Genomic DNA, 19,261 nt, shown 5'->3' with positions numbered 1-19,261 from the left:
TTTCCTATATCAGCGTCTGTCCTCCGACTCCGGCTGACCTCTGACGGCTGTTCATTTCTGCTCTGCAAAGGTGACCGGGAAACTATTTCTGGGAAGATGGAACTGTTAGTTCTCACTCCAGCCGGCTGGCGGGCTCACTTGCCAGATTCAGATACAGGCATCAGCGAAGCTTCTCTTTGAGAAAGTTCAGTTTTTCAGGGGAAACACTTGGCCCTCTCTGGGGATGGGAATGGAGGAGACACTCGGGCCTTATTACCATCATTTTGGTGAGGACTATGACCAGGCTGGTCTTCCTGCTCAACATGCCAACTTCCAGTTTTTCCTCACTGCCCATCTATCCAGTATCTCACCCATAAAATGATTTGGTGCATTTGATTTCTGTCCATCACATTTGGCTAGATCATTGGTAACAGACCACTCAGTACACTCAGGGGTAGACCACCGGTGTCCCTCATCCCAAGACTCACGTGCTTGAGCACCTGGTTCCCAGTTGGTGGCACAGTTTAGGGGACATTATGGGATTTTTGAGCATGGAGCCATATAACAGACTGACAGCCAAGACATGGAGCTTGCAGGTTACAGGCTGACTCTGGTTCCAGCTCAACCCCTCACCAGCAGGAATGCAACAGGCTATGATACCAGCAAAGTCCAGCACCCAGGGAGGCAGTATTTGCTGTTGATGCCTTCTTACCATGCTGGGCTGCATCCCTCAAGCAAAGGATGTCTTTGCCCCCCTTCACAGTGTCTCAGCCACAGGAAAAAAATCCCTAGTGCATCATCCTGTCTAGGTTTTCAAACGATAATCATGATGTTCCTAGGGAAGAATAACTATTTCTTCACACACACACACACACACACACAAAAAAAAAAAAAAAAAAAAAAAAAAACATTCAGACACTAATCTGTTAAGTGGTGGGAAATACCACAAAGCTTTAGAGTTTAAAGGCTTTTCCGTAGGTGTTTTATCATGAAACTGATCAATGAATTCAAACAATATTCACTTTCGTAGTGGGCAATGATAGTGTTTGATCGATTAAGACAGCTAAGGGTTTTTTTTTTAATAATATAAAAGTCAATTCGAGAGCCAGAGCAGCAAAACGCTGCTTCTGAGCACAAGCCAACAGAGCTTGTTGTCATCAGGAATGGCACAAGAACCGGACCTCCTCCTTACCGGCATCGCAACCCTACATCTATCTATGTAGCGCACGTGAAGACTGAGCCCGTGGGAGCCTGGGTGAGAGAGAACTTGGCTCTCCAGCCACTGATTTTCACCAAGACACAAGGAGGGCAGTGAGCGGGGCTGAGTGCCCTCAGCCCTACCTGGCTTGTAAAATATGGGGGGAGATATGGGGAAGGATGGCTTAAAAGGCTATCACAGCAGGGTGACAGTGAAGGGCGGGGATTGGAGAGGGCAGAGCTGGGCACTCGGATAAGAACCGGAAAGGAAAATAATGTGAGTGGCCTTGGGATCCTCACTGCCTCTCAAGAGCCACGGCACACTTTTGTTCCCACTCTGGGTGACCTCTCCGGAGGCATGGCTATGAAACAAGAAAGCAAAAGCAAAGGCTGATTTCAACAACCTTTCTCATGAGCCATGCACCATTTTTACCACCGTTTTAAGGCGTTGAAGTGGGAAAACGGGACAAAAATACTATTTATAATGCCATTTTGCTATGGCCTACATGGATATGATTGATATCTGACATGGGGTCTCTGGGTCCCAGTACATGCTGATTGAAATGAATCTCCACATGCAATCACATGTTCAGCAAAAACCATGAATGCGCCCACCCACGAGATACTTTTTACCATAGCTAGTAACAATCCTCATTATTTTCTTTGGTGAATTCGTCTGATCACTGACTGGATTTCTGACAGGGGATGTCAAGAATCAATCCAAGTGTCGCCATGTGGACCAGTGAGTCAGTGACTAGCACATCCCATGCATTCCCAGCAGACTTCAGTTTACCCCAGAATATGATTCCACTCCTTCCACAGGGCATTGGACCATAGATGAGAGAGGAGACAACTGCAGCTGTAAAATTCTGTATATTTCTTGGCTCTAAATAATACTGGGGTTTAGGATAAAAGCTGAAATCGCTCTAAGACTAAATGATCCACTCCATATCTCTAAGTGAAAAAAAAAATTCTAGGAACGAAGAGGAAATACTGTTTAAAAGAGGTTTGCTTACTTTATTAGATTTATATTTGTATTGTATTTATTAGAATCATAATTGTGTTCTTTGAAAAATTACTTTATGTGTGTGCCTGTGTGCACACATGTACATGAGGCCCATGACCGGTGTTTTTGGAGCTGAGGAGTTGGTGCCAGACCCCTTGGAAGTAGAGTTCAGGACAGTTGGAGGCAACCGCGTGGGTGCTGGGGGGTCAAACTGTAGTTGGCCGTAAGAGCAGCACGTGTTAGCTGCTGACACCTTGATCCCACCTCTAAATTACTGTGTTCTCCATTTACCTGTGTATCCATGCCAAGTAATTTGGACACACTCATCCTTTTATCTTATAAATATCAAAGGGATGTTTAGTATATGCCAACAAACCCCCCCCCCGAATATGGTAATGAGTAAGGTGGAGAAGACCCTTGCTCTTGAGGAAGTCACACTTTAGTGAATTTATGATCACAGGGATGAAGACACACACACACACACACACACACACACACACACACACACACACACAAATGAGAGTAGTATGCTACAGAGGAAAACAAAGTTGGAACCCTCAATGCAGCCCATCCCCCCTCCCCCGGCAAGTAAGAAGGATTTAAAGAGACAGAGTAGCCATGTTAGAAGAAGCCCAGCGGTGGCACTTGGATTCGATAAAAGGCAAAAGAGAAGTGTGAAGTGGAGAAGGATGTGATCGGTGGGCACTGCCGACGAGTCACACTGCCTGGGGTGAACACCTACAGGAGTGACGGGGACAGGCAGGCTCAGGAGTGATGCGATGGTGGATGAGGCAGGCAGAGATTCAATTGTACTACAGCAGAGCTGTCAGGGATTGGAGAAGAACGCGTAAAATGTCTAGGCATTCTTACATATACATGGATATATATAATATCTATATTAAAGGGAAGGAAAATGATATAATTATATTATAATCCCCAAAATAAAAGAAATGAGAAGTTCCAGTGAAGGAGTCTTATGATTTTACAGGACAGGGGATGAGAGAAGATGGGGATAATGCCAAGGTTTCTGGTTTCAGCTGGAAAACAGAATGGTAAGCATGCCATTCCATCCATCACAGTGTAGAAAAAAGAAGCAGACTTCCGGGAGAGGGATGTTGGTGCCAGGCACTTGGTGAACGAAGCGTTGGCTACAAGGGATCTGGGTGCAGATGCTCAGATCCCCTTGCTTCTCATCTTAATAAGTCTGGAAGGAAGTACAAGGAGGATGGGGCAGGGAGACCTATTGATTGCCTGGAGAGAGGGTGTAGAGTTCCCCCCCCTCCGCCCCCCAGGAATACCTATGCTAATAAACCGGAGAAATGAAGAACCAGCCAAAGAAAAGAGGTTCAGAGCTTCTGGAGGGTGGAGACAGACAGGAAGGCATGGGGGCTTAGAGCCAGTGGTGAGGAATGTTGGGAGGGGTGAGTGTTAAATGCTACTGAACGAGGAAGTCCAACAACTCCAGGAAACAGTCCAGGGGCTCCACAGGGCAGGGCAGGAAAATACAGAGGTGAGAAACGGGAAGTGAGTGTAGACGCTTGACGAGGCTCAGAGAGACCGGCGTGTCAGGGCGATAGCTGCAGGGCCTGGCCAAATGGTCTTCCTCCTGTTTGTTTCCAGGTGGGAAATAAGGGTAGTTTTAAATGCCAGAAGAGGAAAGGGAAGATAACCTAAGCAGAAAGAGGGAGCATAAAAAGAAGAAAAGCAATTGAGGAGAGGAGCCAGTGCCCGGAGAAGATGCGCTCCTCTCAGAGCCACTGGGGCATCAATGCAGAAGAAATCTACCCAGTGTTTTCTTGGTTCTGAAGGACCATGGAAGATGAGGAAATCGGGGGCAGGGGATTGGAGTAAAATGATCTTTGTGGAGAAAAAGTGTAAAACAGTTATTGAAGCTGGACATAGTAAACACCGGGCTCGTTATCAAAGGAAAGGGAAGACCTCCCATTTAATATACTTGTCCAGCTTGAGCTCCTTGTAAAGTTTCCACTGAGTCGTTTTGTGTCTTTATCCCCAGCACCTGCTGAGCCTGAAACTCAAGCAAGTCTGTGTTTTCTCAGTTTTCTGTTCTAGAGGGCAGCCAGCTTATCTGGAGGCAGAGCTTGTTGCTCGGCCAGATTTGGCTCTCAATCATCCACAGGGAAAAAAAAAAATGACCCAGTGAGCTCATTTCCAATCACCAAATGCTGCTGCCAGGAAAAGTTCCAACACCAAGAACACAAAGGAGAGCGCGCCATGCTTCCTGCTTCCGGGGCTCTCCTGCTTTCCTTCATTGCTAGGCTATGGAGTTATCAGTTGCTGCCATAGAGGCTAACTCCAAGATAAAAGGGAGCATGCCCTGCACAAAGCAAGAAGCACACACAGCTTTGAGTGCTAAGGAGAAAGAACCTTGAGGAGAGGAAGATGATATGGTCCAGCTTGTGTACATCAACTAGTTAGGTCTGAGCTCCAAAGAGTCAGACTGAGAATTTCACGAAGGGTTCTAATTCAACCATTCATTTATAAAGACACTTAAAGGAGGGGGGGGGGTTGTGGTGAGGGATACTGAAGGGGCAAAATGTTTCTTTCAGAATTCTTTCAGAATTCATCTTAGAGCAAAGAAGAACCATGCTGATATACAAAGTAGTCACGAACTTTATGTAAACATCACGTCAGAAAAAGGATGCCCCAAACTCCCCATCAGTTGTTGACCAACTCACCTGTGAAGGATGTCTCTCAAGTTGCTCTAGCTGGAATGCCTGCACTGACGCCTAAGCCCAGGGAAGGCTCCATTCACTGAGGTCTAAGGAGAGAATCAAGCAACTGGGAGTGACTTAGTATCTCACTCAGTTCACCAAGCAGATAGAAAACACCTCCAAGGATATAGGAGTCTGAAGCAGAGAGGAACAACAGATGCTCAATCTGATCACAGCCAACAGTTTCAAGTCCAGTCAGCAAATGCACTGGATTTGGGGTGAGAATCCTTGTGTGGTCCCCGATGAGGTAAATGTTTGCCTGTGAGATGGCAAACATGCCATTTGAGTTTTCTACGTTGAAATAGAGGCAGCGTCTCAGGAATAAATTGCAGACTGGTGAGGGCTTCCAACAAGATATGGACCCCTAAGACACTGTGTAAGCTTGAAAACATTTCAGAAGGTAGATTTTATTTAAAGGGTTCATGATGAGGCTCAAACATGTGACAGCATATTAAAATCTTAGAACATAGTATTTTAGGGAAAAAAAAGACAATGATGGAAACATCACCAATGTGGCTGAGAGGTAATGGGTACCAATGCAAAGAAACTGAGCAAAAACCGAACTCATAGAAAACCTTGCTGGCAATCCAGAGGCTGACGTTGTGACCTGTTCTAAAGACCAAAGAGAAAGGGTGACACAGAAAAGGACAAAGCCAAGTCGGGGCTCCCAATCTGATCCCTGCTTGGTTTATGGGGCCTTTTGACAAAATTTGTAGTGCACACTGTTGAGGCCTCTTGGGCTCGCCTTCAGGTTCTGCTTCAAGGGTTGAGGTGGCCTGGTGCCCTTGTCTGTCATTTCTGATGCACTCAAGTTCAAGTGCAGCCTTTACCCCCACTGACATAAGATTGGCATTGGAAATCAGCCTGCGATTTCACTCATAACAAGGGCTAGGCACATGGATACCATACCATTTTCTACCCACCTGATCATCAAACAAATGGAAACTTCGAGGAACATACTGTGCTCACAGCGAAGGGAAGACATGGGCTCCCCAGCATGCTGGCGGACACTGGAAATGGCCTGCCTTCGGTGTGCCACAGCTGGTCAACAGCTGCCAGATGCAAGCTCAGCAACTGTGCTCATCCCGGCACTAGGGATCTAGCCTAGATTTACATGCATGGGCTGATGCAACGGCCTAGGTAGAAAGCGCTCTGTTCGTTATAGAAAAAAGACAGAAATTCAAATGTCTCTAGGTTGAAAAAAAAATTATGGCAGAATATCAACACAGTGAAAAATGTAACTCTATCAAATAAGAATTAGGATTTTCATGTGTTGAGATAGGGGAGTCTTAAAGATGTGACACTGAGTGAAAACATTCGTGTGTGTGTGTGTGTGTGTGTGTGTGTGTGTGTGTGTGTGTGTGTGTGTGAATCTGACATCTGTGAGAAGGAAGCGGGTAAGTGTGTGGCTGTGGGGAGCCGCTCACAGGACTGAAGGTGAAGGAGAGTCTCCTGTGGACGAGAGTGGGCGGGAGACTTCTTCCTTTGGAACTTTTGGCTTTCAAACTATCCAAATGCACCATTCTACAGTGAAGACGCCAGTGTTTTAAATAACTGTTCTCTCTCAGAAGTACGTTTTCACCACCGGGTGTGGACCGTGTCACGATCGATAGTGTTCACAGCCGCAGCGCTGAGCCCAGGACGGAGCAGGGAAGGCTGGTTCAGCAAGAGCCACGACTGCCGTGCATTGAGCTTGCTTGACAGAGGGGCAAACGCCCCGTGCCCCGTGTTAGTGCTTAGCAGAGTTCTTTGTGTGGTAGACGGCAGCGCCATTTGTGAAGGGGACATGGAAGAAGGAAAAAACAAAATGAGAAAGCGAGGAGATGGGAAGCTGGGGCAAATCCGGATTCTGGAGAGAGGGCCCTCATTCTCTAGAGCGTTAGTTAGAGAGCAGGCCGAATAAGGTTGGGTAGACGGACTGAAGACAGCGAGGGAAGGACAGAAGGAAGCAGAGAGAGGTGGGGAAAGCAGGTTTCCAGTAGAGTCAGCTGCTTTTCCATAAAAAAATAAAATTAAAATAAAGGTGATTAAAAAATAAAAAATAAAGGTAATTTAAGATTTATTTGGTTTTAAGTAAGCCATTTTGTTTTTAAGATTTATTTGGTTTTAAGTAAGCCATTTTGTTGGGTGGTCTTTTTAAAACTGGTTGCAGATTTCAAGTCTTTATTTCATGCTTTCCTTTAAATATTTGACACTGTTTCATCTCCAGGGTTCAAAGGAGCCAGGCCACATAGACTCATTTGAATTAGAAGCGATTAACGCTTCTTAGATCCCATGGCTTAGAGAGCTAACTTGGCTGTGGATGGGGTCTCCAAGGACGTGTAAAACTCCTATGAACACTGGGAACCCACTCGAGTGTTGCCTGGTTTAACTGACCCACAGAGTGGTGTGGGCACCAATCTTTTAAAATCCTGCCCCCCACCGCCAAGGATAGCTAAGCTGTAACAAAATTTAAGAGAATTTTTCTTCTCTTAAATCAGATTTTCTAGCCTTCATGTGGAGGGAAACTATTTTCAAAATCAAATGAGTGCAGAATATATTTGAATAGTTTTTCTAGTGGAGACTGTAAAAACAGAATGCCATATACCATTGGATCTTTTTCCTGTGGGAGGGTAGCCTACAAGGCATTCTCTTTACTCACGTTATAAGAAGCTTCCACTTGCTTTATATTAATGATCACAGGTACAGCTGACAGAGAAGGAGGTCACCCAGACAAGGACAGTTTGTGACTGGCGCCCAAGACCCCCCACTGCTGTTCAGAAAGACTTTTAGGTTGCTCACTTTGTTTGCTCCAGAACGGTTGTCAGGAAATTGGAAATTATTCACATGATCAACCACAGCCCGATGGAGACTTTGCTTTTCCTCACACAGGCAGCCATGATGCCTTTGTACCCTCACACGCTGGCATTGACAATAGTTAACAGTGACTGCAGGCAATAATAGGAACTGGCCTTAGTAACATATCACCAACCGCCAAAAGAAGGTCCCAGAAGAATTACACAGCTTGATGCTCTCCTTAAAACATATTTTTTTCCAAAAAAAGCTGCATGATATTTTATTTACACACACACACACACACACACACACACACACACACACACACGCACACACGCACACACGTACATGCACACACACACACATAAACACACACACACGTAAACACACCATGAAACTGTGGAAGAAAGCTACTAGTGAAATTCAAGATGGCCATTGCCTCTAGAAAAGGGATGAGGAGAGGGGTGGTTAGTGGCACACGGGTAGGTTAGAGGGAGTCTTTGTTTATGTTCCAGCCTTGTGTCTGAGGCACACAATTTTTGGCATTCATCATAGTATTAAAATAGAAGTATTTGAAACTAAACCAGAGGGGGGATATCAACCAAAATAAAATATGAATGACAATTCCATAAGAAAATATATCACTTTGTACGTTAGTTAAAGAAAAAACCCAAACATCCATGCTAATGCCTATGTCCCAAACACAAATAAAGTAAATGGGACCTGAGAAATGCTGAGGATCTCTGTGTGCTCTTCCTTGATGAGCAAACATACTCATATTTAAAAATACTTTAAATAAGCTTTTCTATGGGTGGTGGAGTTTATTGTATTAATGACTTGTGTTTCCAGCTAACCTATTGCCTGAGACTGAAGTTGTGATTGTATTGATGAAGAAACATCCTCAGCTTGTCAATCTGACGAGACTGTGATTCTTGGAATAGCTTTGGCTCTGAGCATCTCTGTAATGCCTGTGAGTAAATTCAATTCTCTGGAGCAGTCACAAGTGAAGGACTCCCTGGAGACTTCTCTCAGCCTCACCCATCACTCAATGGCTCTCCCAGTGGAAATAGTACAACCTATTCCCACTTGCTCCCAAGGGAGACTCTTACTCCATAAGGAGAGCTTATATGTGTCTCCTGTCTACCTCAACAACACCCTGAAGAATGTTAGACAACCATAGATGATTCTAAAAAGATGAAAATGTGGTTCCAACATGAGGCATGCACATAAGAATGTGCCCAAAGTACATGCAGATTGTATAATATTAATACTCATGCATGACTCTTAATGTTTGCATACTGCTTTTAATTTGTACCAATCTGTACTGATAGTTATGACAATCGTTGCTTTTTTGCTTATAGGAATGGCATGGATTTGCCTCTTAAAAACCCAACTTTTTTTTAATGCAATTTTAAAAATTTGAAAATAGTCTTAAGCACAGGTGTGGATTTAAAGCCATCAGAGGTTATGATGAGAATATGTGAATAGCTTAATGTAGAAAGAACTCATTCCAGCATGAGTTCAAGACTGTCTCATTGACCACCACCACCCCCAGAAAAGGGACCGTGCATGTGTTTATAAGTTACCCACAGCTAAACTAACTTGATAGTCCTCTTATGAAGAAATAATTACCGGTTCTTCTGTCTTCCGCCTTGAGAAATAATCATGAAAAGAACATTCTGTGTCATCATGGAACCCACAGCTGAAGGACAACTCCACAAGCTGAACAAGCCAATGGAACAAAAGCACAGCCATGATAAGAGGGTGCCCCGTTGTTCCAGGAAGAGCAAAGGCTTTCTGAAGGAGAAGGCATTGACCTAGAGCCTGGAGGAGGGTGCTCTGGGAGGAGGGACTAGCAGCTGTGGAGACTTGAAAAGAGCAGAAGTAGATAGTGAGCCCCATGTAGATAGGACAGGGCTAAACACAAAGAACTGGAAGCCTAGAGAAATGAGACTGAAGAGAAAAACAACAGACCATGAAAAAGCTTGTCTCTGCAACTCAAACTCCCCGCCAGCAGGAAACGGAAAAGGACGTAGAGTGACAGAGAAATAAAAAAAGAGGTTTTGAAAGACTCTTGAAGAGAGGCAATACATGGCATGCCACCAGAGCACACACAAGTAGATTTCCCAGCGAAAGATGGAGGATGACATATAGTCTTTAAGGAGACCACAGATGAAGACATTAAAAAAAAAAAAGACACACTGTCACCCTATCACCTGGATTTCCTTCTGTAGGCAACCAGGAAGGCAAGAAAGATACTGTGATGCTCATAAACTGTGATGCTCATATTTGCATTATAGATGGAGATGCTGTCAGGATGTCAGGCAGCTAAGTATGGGGAGAGGTGATTAGACCAGTCTCCGTGATGGACTGTGGAGATAATAACCTGTGGAGAAGAAAACACTGAAGAAGCACCACTCTGAGAGCCAGGATTCCAGACAATGATGGCGGAGCACGGCTCTCTCCTGACCTCTGGAGCTGCTGACCTAGTTTTTAGACTTGCTGAAAAGCCATGGAGTCCATGGCTGAGCTTCAAGGGAAAGAGTCCCAGATGCTGCTCCATTTGGAGAATGGTAGATTAGCCGCTACCTCCTGCAGAGTTCTGTGTGGTCCCAGAATCCGCAAAACAGAACTGCTCACCAATGCCCATTTTCAGCATCAGGAATGCTGTCTGTTTCATTTTCAAATACTTCCTGTTTGGCCATGACACGTAACTTTGACTGTTCCCACAATAGGATGTAAATTTATTAACACCTTTTAGTTAGTTCCCTGCAACTATATGTCTTGGCCGCCTCCCAAGCCTTTCATTCGTATCCATTCATTTCATGCTATTTGTTGCTGTTCTTTAAAAGCTTTGTGCAGCCCTTGAATTTTTGGACCCCTATCTGTTTCTCTCCCATCCATTCTTTCATTAAAATTGATTTCTGAATGAGGCAAAGAATTTTAGACAGATACCAGAAACTAAGTACCAGAGGTAGTGATGGGGATAGCCGAGATCTGAGTAATGTTATTTTAATTGCAATTTAAAGCCAAAAGGCAAAGACTTAGCAAAGAGCTGTTTTCATTACAGTTGTTCCATGCATGAAATGAACCATTACACACTGGAAAAGAGGAAATCGTTCCAGAATGGCTTAGTTATAACAAACAGAATGAGTTCCAACAAGCTGTTTTTAGTCCCATGGCCGAAAAACGCATTCTGTCGACATTTAGGATTTTTTTTTTTCTGATGTGGCATTATATTTTGAAATGTTATTTCATGTTGTGCTCTCTTTCTAGAACATCTTTGCATTGAATAATGAGAGAAGTGACCAGCTGGTCTCCAGTAGTTACAAAGCTCTTTATTGGAGGCAGCAGAATGGTGGCAGATGGCAATTTTAGGTGGGGGGGTCTCACTAAGAAGAGGTTTGTGGTACCTTGTTGGTATAGAATATACAACCTCCAGTCTCTGAGAGTCAGGGTACTGCAGCTTATGGAGATACTGATGTGTGCTCTGGTCTCGATGTGTTTTTGTATTCCTCAGGAAAATACTTTGGGTTTAGTGGATGTAAGGTCCAGGGCCAAGACAGAGAGCTCTCCTTCTTTACTTTTGATTTTGAAATTCTGAATTGAGAATATTCTGGGATGGCAAAAGGAAAGAGGGGGGGAAAGAAGGCCTTTGGGAGTTGGAAAATGGGAAGAATAGTTCTACATCTTTAAAGAAATTGAATCACATTTATTTAGTGTGTGTGCGTGAATTACATTTATTGTGCGTGTGCGTGTGTGCGTGTGTGTGTGTATGCATGTATGCCACAGAGCATGTGTGGAGGTCAGAGGACAATTATAAGCATCAGTTCTCTTCTTCCACAATGTGGGTCCTGGAGATTGAACTTGGGTCAGTAGGCTTAGAGAAAAGTGCCTCTAGGCACTGAGCCATCATTTTAAGAAGCAGGGGTTCTACAAGCCTGGGAAAGGAAAGTGGTGTGTGGTAGAACAACAGAACTGACCCTGACTCTTTTGTGAACCCTGTCATGAGGCTGTAGACGATGCAGCAGACACCAGGCTCCTACTTCTGCTCCTTGGCATGGCTGGATCCAAGCCACCTAGACTTCAAGGGGACGTAGAAAAGAGTCCTCTGTTTGTTGTGAGTGTGCACATCGAATGATTTCTTTTTCTGTTCTCATCACATTGAATATAAGAAATTCTAAAAGTTTTAGAAACAAATAGACCTCTGTTGCCACTTGAACCTTGGAAGGTCTGGTTCTAGACAACTCCAAAACCAGGCTCACACTCCCCAACGCATCAATTTATCACCACGCTGATAATTAGTTATTTGAAACCTGGTTCAAAATGATTTGAAATTCACCGAAGGGTAATAGAGTCAAATCTGAACCCCTCACAATTTTTATTTGAGGTAGGAAAACAGAAAGAGGTGGGCCCTGAAGATATGATGTCACTCTGCCCTAACAATGAGAAAATGGAGGTAGTAGATAGACACAGATTGTGGAGGGCCGGGAGGAGCAGGGTCACGTCCTCACAGGCAGTTCATCACTGTGTCACTGTTCTCAAGAACATTTTCATTTCTGCCCTAAGTCCTCCTTCATGTGGAGACAGATGTGAGCCTCTGCTGTCCATGGTCCAGTGTATCACTGTCTCCCAAAACTACCTCAAGTTTCGGTTAGGTTTATCTCTCAGTGTCTCCTTTGAATGGTGTTGCTCTTATTTTCGTCCTTCCTCTTTAAAAGAATGTTTTGTATTCCTTCAGTCACTGGGCCAGAGATCATGGTGGCTTCCGGGCCACAGTCAGAGGACAGTACTAAAGCCAAGGTCTCTCAGGAGCTACACCCATAGCTAGAGCTGGCTCATGTTCAAGTCCTGCCCTTTGCTAGCAAAACTCTGTCCCTCAGCCATGTCTTGCCCCACTGTCCTCATCTGTATTAGTCATGTTAGCTATTTTTCTGTATCGTCAGACGTTTTGACATCTTTAGTGCCCCTACAAAGGCTTGAGTGTTAGTCAGCTTCAAGTTACTACATAACCGATCAGGGACTTAATATTAATTATAAATGCTCGGCCAATAGCTCAGGCTTGTTATTAACTAGCTCTTTCAACTTAAATTATATTAATATACCTTTTGTCACATGGCATTATCTCTCTTTCATCTTGTACGTCCTGTTTCCTCTCCATGTCTTGCCAGGGACTCCTCTTACTTTGCCCTTCCTCTTCTCAGGGTCCTTAAATCTGGTTCTCCTGCCTAAACTTATCCTGTCCAGATATTGGTCAGTCAGCTTCTTTATTAAACCAATCACAGTGACATATATTCACACAGTGTAAAGGAATATTTCACATTTCCCCCTTTTTATCTAATTAAAAAGGAAAGTTTTAACTTTAACATAATAAAATTATATTCAACACAAAAGGGGGAACTGCTATGGAATAATCTTTTTGTACACTGTGAAGATGTACCTTTGCCAAGGCTCCTTCTGATTGGTTTAATAAAAGAACTGACTGGCCAGTAGTTAGGCAGGAGAGCAAGACACAGCAGATTCTGGGAAGAAGAAAGGCAGAGTTTCAGGAGTCAGGAGAGACTCAGAGAGTCAAGATGAACATGCCATGTTGAAAGAAGGCACTGCTACATGGCAGAGGGTAGATAAGAAATATGAGTTAATATAAAATGTAAGAGTTAGCGAGTAACAAGCCTGAGCTATTAGCTGAGAATTTAGATATGATAGGATAAAAGGGTAGATTATTGAATCCTCTTTTAAAAAGCAACTACTTGTTTTAAATATTTTACATTGATATCGATCTTTGTGTATTGATACAAAGTTGAGATTATTTTTATTAGAACACACTGTACACACATCTCTAATCTTGTTCAAGGTATTATACCTATACATCTTATTTAACAATGTAATGCAAATTGCTAATCCTTGAAACTTATTATTACAAACTATTTATGATAATAAAGAAATGAAAGTTAATAATTAGTCACCTATTATAATTAAACTTGTAGTCATGTGAGGTATGTTTTCAAGGTCAAACATATATTTTAGGTAGGCAGGTGGCCTTCAGACACTTCAGAGATCTACAGAATATGGCATTTGAGATGTTTTAATAACATAGGCTCTTTTTTTTATGACAATGAGGCATGTCTGCTCATGGCAGCACCAATCTACTTCAGAGAAGATGATGGGCATCGAAGAAACTCCATATGGAGTTCACTTTCTTTGTGGCAAAAGTTAGCCACTGGGTAAAAAAAATGCCCTTGCCTCAACCGCTGACAGTCTGCTGTCCAAATGGACAAGCAGGACACAAAAGAAAGGACTGCTGAACTTTACTAAGACAAGGCAGGAAGGCCCTTCAGGAAACCCTGCTTCACAGGTAAGTCTGTCAGATATGCTAGGCCTTTAGCAAAATATGGATGTCCCAGCATTTCAGAGGAACCTTGGGTGACTGTCCAGGCAGCCGGCTGTTTCTGACATTTCTCACATTGTTTGGAGGTCGCTTACTTGCACTTCCTGTTTATTCCGGTAACATTATTTCCTTCTCAAGTCTCTGGAGGAGTTGAAGACTTCATAGTTATAGTTTTCCTGGCTATCGTATTCAGAAAGGAAATTCACTAAAGAGGTGTAAAGTGTATAAGGTTGAGAGACATAAAAAGATAGTTTTGGTAATGCAAGCTAGAATAGGAATAGGATAGATAATGGAATATTTTCTCTGAATTTGTCAGCTATTTATGGGCTAGACATTGTTGATGTAATTATTGCTGGTATATATTGTATATAGTTATTGTACTTACTATAACTAGTTTTTCTTATATGAGTTATAACCTTTTTCATTTGAGACAGAGAAGGGGAAATGTGGTGATATTTTGTTTGTGTTCTGACAAATAAAGTTTGCCTGGAGATCAGGGGGCAGAGCTAGCTCGCCACTAGTTAACCATAGAAGCCAGGCAGTGGTGGCTCACACCTTTAACCCCAGCACTTGGGAGGAGGAAACAGGAAGTGATATGGCTTTGCAGAGAGAGGAAGTGGTAAGGTGATAAGGCAGGTGGAGACAGGAGCTCAGTCCCTTTTGGTCTGAGAGGTCATGGAAGTCAGAGGTAACCTTGGCTGGCTCCTTTACTTCTCTGATCTTTCAGCATTTACCCCAATATCTGACTCCAAGTTTTTATTATTAAGACCAATTAGAATTCACACTACAGACCCCACTTTTCAACTTTTCGTCTTAGACAGGTTTGATTATTTGTCCCACAGCTGTGACAGAAGGAATAGAGGAGCTAGAAAAACAAACCCCACGCCCTCTATTCCATGGAAAGTTGGGGAAAAGCTTTCAACAACTGAGCGGAAAAGGAAAGACAATAAATATAAGTCTATGTAAATGTTAAAATGGTGGACACATTCTAAATGTTGGACCAAGCTGTTACAGCTTTTGCCATAAAATAAGTTACAAATGCATTGATGAAAAATTTTAAATCTGCCTGAAAAACGCAGAAAGCCTCAAGCAAAAAAAAAAAAAAAAAAAAAAAAAAATAGAAGATGTAAAGAGGAACCATGGAAATGTTTTAGAACAGAAAAACAAATAAGGAAACACAATGAATGAGATCAACGGTGAAATGAGAATAGAAGAAAAAACAGTGAGTTGGAAGACAGAATAATCAAAATAAATCAGTCTGAAGAGACTGGGATCTTAGAAGTGAACCCAGTCAGTAACAGACATCCCAGAACACCAGACACCATTGAACAAAAGCAAAAAGTCTATGGTTTCTGTCGTTCAAGTCTTTCAGGAGAAGAGAATACCACTTGAAGAAATAATTTGATACTTCCCCAATTTAGGAAGAATTCAAAATAAGACAAAAACTAAAAAAAGAAAAAAAGAAAAAAATCCACACAGAGGCCTACCACAGGCTTTTAAAACAAAAGATAAGTTCTATATAGCAGCCAGCGGAGAAAGGCATCCCCTCTGGGAAGAAGCAATTCCAATGCCTGCAAGTTTCTCATCACAAACCATGAACACCAGCAGGAAGCACCAGGATGCTTGTCAGACTTTTCAAAAGTCCATCTAGACTTCTATTCCAAAAAAACAAAATACAGAAAGTTTTCTTTCAGGAAAATTCAGCAATGGAGAAATCAAGACATCTCAGATGAAGGAAATTTAAATGAATTTGTTTCCAGTTTGGCCTGCAAAGAACAGCTAACAGATGCCCTCTAAGAAAGAAAATAAAATTAATTAAAAAAAAAAAAAAACTTTGACACATCCAAGAAGGCAAAAAGAGAAGCAGGTAAGTGAAAACAGAAGCAAACATATAGCCTTTTCTTTTCACCCAAAATTTAGAGGAAAATTCATCTAAAATGGAGATTCTAAATCCTGTTGGAGGCTTGAAGCAAAAGTTATTATCATAGCCTGCATTATAGATGTGACAGTGAACGTGTGAGGCAAACAGGGAGGAAGAAAGTTTTCTATTCTTCACTCTAAATGTTAAAATGATAAGTTATGCAAATAGGACCGGAATAGAAAACACTGCACTCTGGGAAACGGTTTGGGAATTCCTTTAAAGATTAAAAACACAGCTGTAATACAAGCTCGCCATCCCCTCCGTGAGCATTTGTCTCAGAAACGGAGACTGCGGCCGGATGTAGTGGAAACGACTGTAATGTCAGCACTCAAGAGGCTGAGAAGGGGCTGTGCTGAGTTAGAGGAAAGCCTGGTGTCTTCGTGAGGGTTTCTATTGCTGCGATGAAACACTATGACCAAATAGCAAGATGGGCAGGAAAGGTTTTTTTGGCTTCCACTTCCACATCACTGTTCATCACCAAAGGATGAGGACAGGAACTCAGAGCAGGATCTCATAGGCAGGAGCTGATGCAGAGGCCATGGAGGGGAGCTGCTTACTGGCTTGCTTCCCCTGGCTCCCTCAGTCTGCTTTCTTATAGAACCCAGGACCACCAACCCAGGGATGGCACCACCCACCATGGGCTGGACCCCCCCTCCCCGCCCATGGATTGCTGATTGAGAAAATGCCTTACAGCTGGGTCTCAAGGAGGCATTTCCTCAGCTGAGGCTCCTTCCTCTCCGATGACTCAAGCTTGTGTCAAGTTGACACACAAAACCACCCAGTGCACCCGGACTCCGCAGCTGGAGAAAGAGAAGAAAAGAGAGAGTGTGTTGGCCGTGACAGGGCTGCGGCATACGTGATGAACTCACAGGGCTGTGGCTACATGCACGCCTCGTGTAACCTGGAGCCACCAAAATCTCAGTACGGGTCGGGGAGGGGCTCGTGACGTCTCAACCCTGGCTGAGAGCTATTGGTAATGGATCGGAATGGATGGGAAGGGGGAGTCGGTCTCTGAGTACGGGGGGCCCTGTGGAGCTACCCAGGGTCCAGCCCTCCTCAAGTATATAACCAGCAGCAGCAGTGGACTCCGTGGGTTCATAACAAGAGAGCACAAGATGTTGAGAGGGAGAGGAGGTGAACCGGGAGAGGAAAGGATGGGGCGAATTTGATCACGCTACATTATCTGCATGTATGAAATTCTCAAACAATAAATAGCCAATTAAAATTCTAGAAATGGTGTGGGGCAAGGGAATGAACGTGGCTAGGAAGAACAGTGTGTACTCATCACTGAGCTTCCCCAGATAAGATATACAGGGTTGGAGATGCCTTGTGCTGGAGAACAGCGATGGGATTAAGTGTGAGTAACTCAGGAAAGAAAACAAGAAAAACCGGCAGCACCAAGCATCGGGTGCCAGGGTCTCCAGAAGGCAGGCAGCCCTGTGCCTTCCAGACAGGACTTTCCCTGCAGTACCCCTGCTAGCCACTTGCGTTCCTCCTCAGACTCGGCCATGGCTCCGGTTTTGCCTCCGGTGGTGTGTTTAAATCCTCACAATCTTCACTGGAGCTACTATTATTCTCGTTTTATGTCTGAGGCGCCCAGGGCTCAGAGAAGTTAACAGTTAAATGCCACCCACCTTGTAAGCAAACGGGACTTTTGAGTCTTTCGCCCGGGTAACCTCAACTTTCAAACTCTCTTAAGAATCACGATGACACTTGGATTCCTCGGCACGGTACACGAGGGCAGAAATAATATAAGCAAAAGCAGGGGAGAGGTGAGTTAGAGTCAGCAGCAGGTTCGTAGGAAGGACAGCTAGAGGTGCGCTGAAGCACATTAATATACAGAAGTGGCTTGGTCTAGGCCAGGAGATTCTAAGAGCGCAGGCAGGGTGGGGGAGTGGAGCAGAGGCGGGCATGAGAGGGTGTGAGCGGACAGTGTTCCACTTACCACTAACGGTATGGAAGTGACTTGCTTTAAATCAAGAGGGAAATTTCTACTTGTAAAGTAAAAGAGAGCTGCATGAAAATCTGTTTAGGAATCCACTCATGCTTGAATAGACAAGACAACACGTCTCCCAGCAGATAGAAATGACCAGAATCGTGTAAAACCACGGGATTTCAAACAAGCGAATGCTCAGATTTGCCCGTTTCCAGTTTAGACATTTGCTTTCCTAGAACATATGTCCTATAAATAATCTAACACCCAATATAAAACCTGGCGGGAAAAACAGCCCATTAAACTTCTCCCATTGTGCTCTCTTTATCTGTCATATGCTTAAGTGTGGTTTTATTAACTGTGATAATTGCTCCTTTAACTGCTAATGAGCAGGATACTGGTGACAACCAGTTTGCAAGGTCATTCTTTCTCACTTCCTCCAGCAATTGCACTGAGACTGCGTGTAAGGCTCCTTGAATTCAAGTAGACTTGGGTTTCTTGTACTTGCCTTAGTTTGGTCTCTTATCCAGATAGCAAACTAAGGAATTTGCTGAACTCCTTGTACTCCACATTGCTACTCTTTTATTAATCCCCACAATTGCTGTGTGGGTCCAGTGTAATAATCGATGGTCCATGTCTGCTCTTCTGTCTGCAGTTCTGAGACTAACCAGTAGTGGGCAGTACTATCTACTATGGCGCTCCGTTAGGCATGGACACTTGGTTTCCATGGTTAAATTAACCTTACTTCTGGCTGCATTGTTCAGACGAAAAAAAAAAAAAAAAAACTAATGTTGGTTCCAACAGAAGGGAAGGTCGTCACTGTTTACTGATCCTAGATCCTACATCCTCCTGCTGACTTATCTTGCTTGGTCCATGCTTGGCAAAGAGCCTTCTGATTATGGCTCATCATTCCCACCCCATGCAACGCCCAACCCCCACCCCTGGGAAAGAATGAATTGACTTCTTTCTGCCTCAAGTTTCTTCATGGCTTTTTCACAAAAAGGGGAAAAAAAGTCTTCCTTTCTTCCTCCCTTCCTCCCTCCCTGCCTCCTTCCTTCCCTTTCTCTCCACACCTCTTTCCTTCCCCTTCCTTCCTTCCTTCCTCCCTCCCTCCCTCCCTCCCTCCCTCCCTCCCTCCCTCCCTCCCTCCCTCTCTCTCTCTCTCTCTCTCTCTCTCTCTCTCTCTCTCTCTCTCCCTTTCTTTCCTTCATCCTCACTAGATTCTGTAGTGGGTAGCTGTTCTACCTATGACCTTGAAGTACCACCCTAGAGAGGCAGTGGGTAATTGTTACACCTGCCTATGACCTTGAAGTACATGCCCCTGGGGCAT

Source organism: Peromyscus maniculatus, chromosome 18 (genome assembly GCF_049852395.1).
Source record: "Peromyscus maniculatus bairdii isolate BWxNUB_F1_BW_parent chromosome 18, HU_Pman_BW_mat_3.1, whole genome shotgun sequence".
NCBI classification, from domain to species: domain Eukaryota; kingdom Metazoa; phylum Chordata; class Mammalia; order Rodentia; family Cricetidae; genus Peromyscus; species Peromyscus maniculatus.
The sequence above is the reverse complement of the archived record's forward strand: the minus strand, read 5'-3'. Positions refer to the sequence as shown.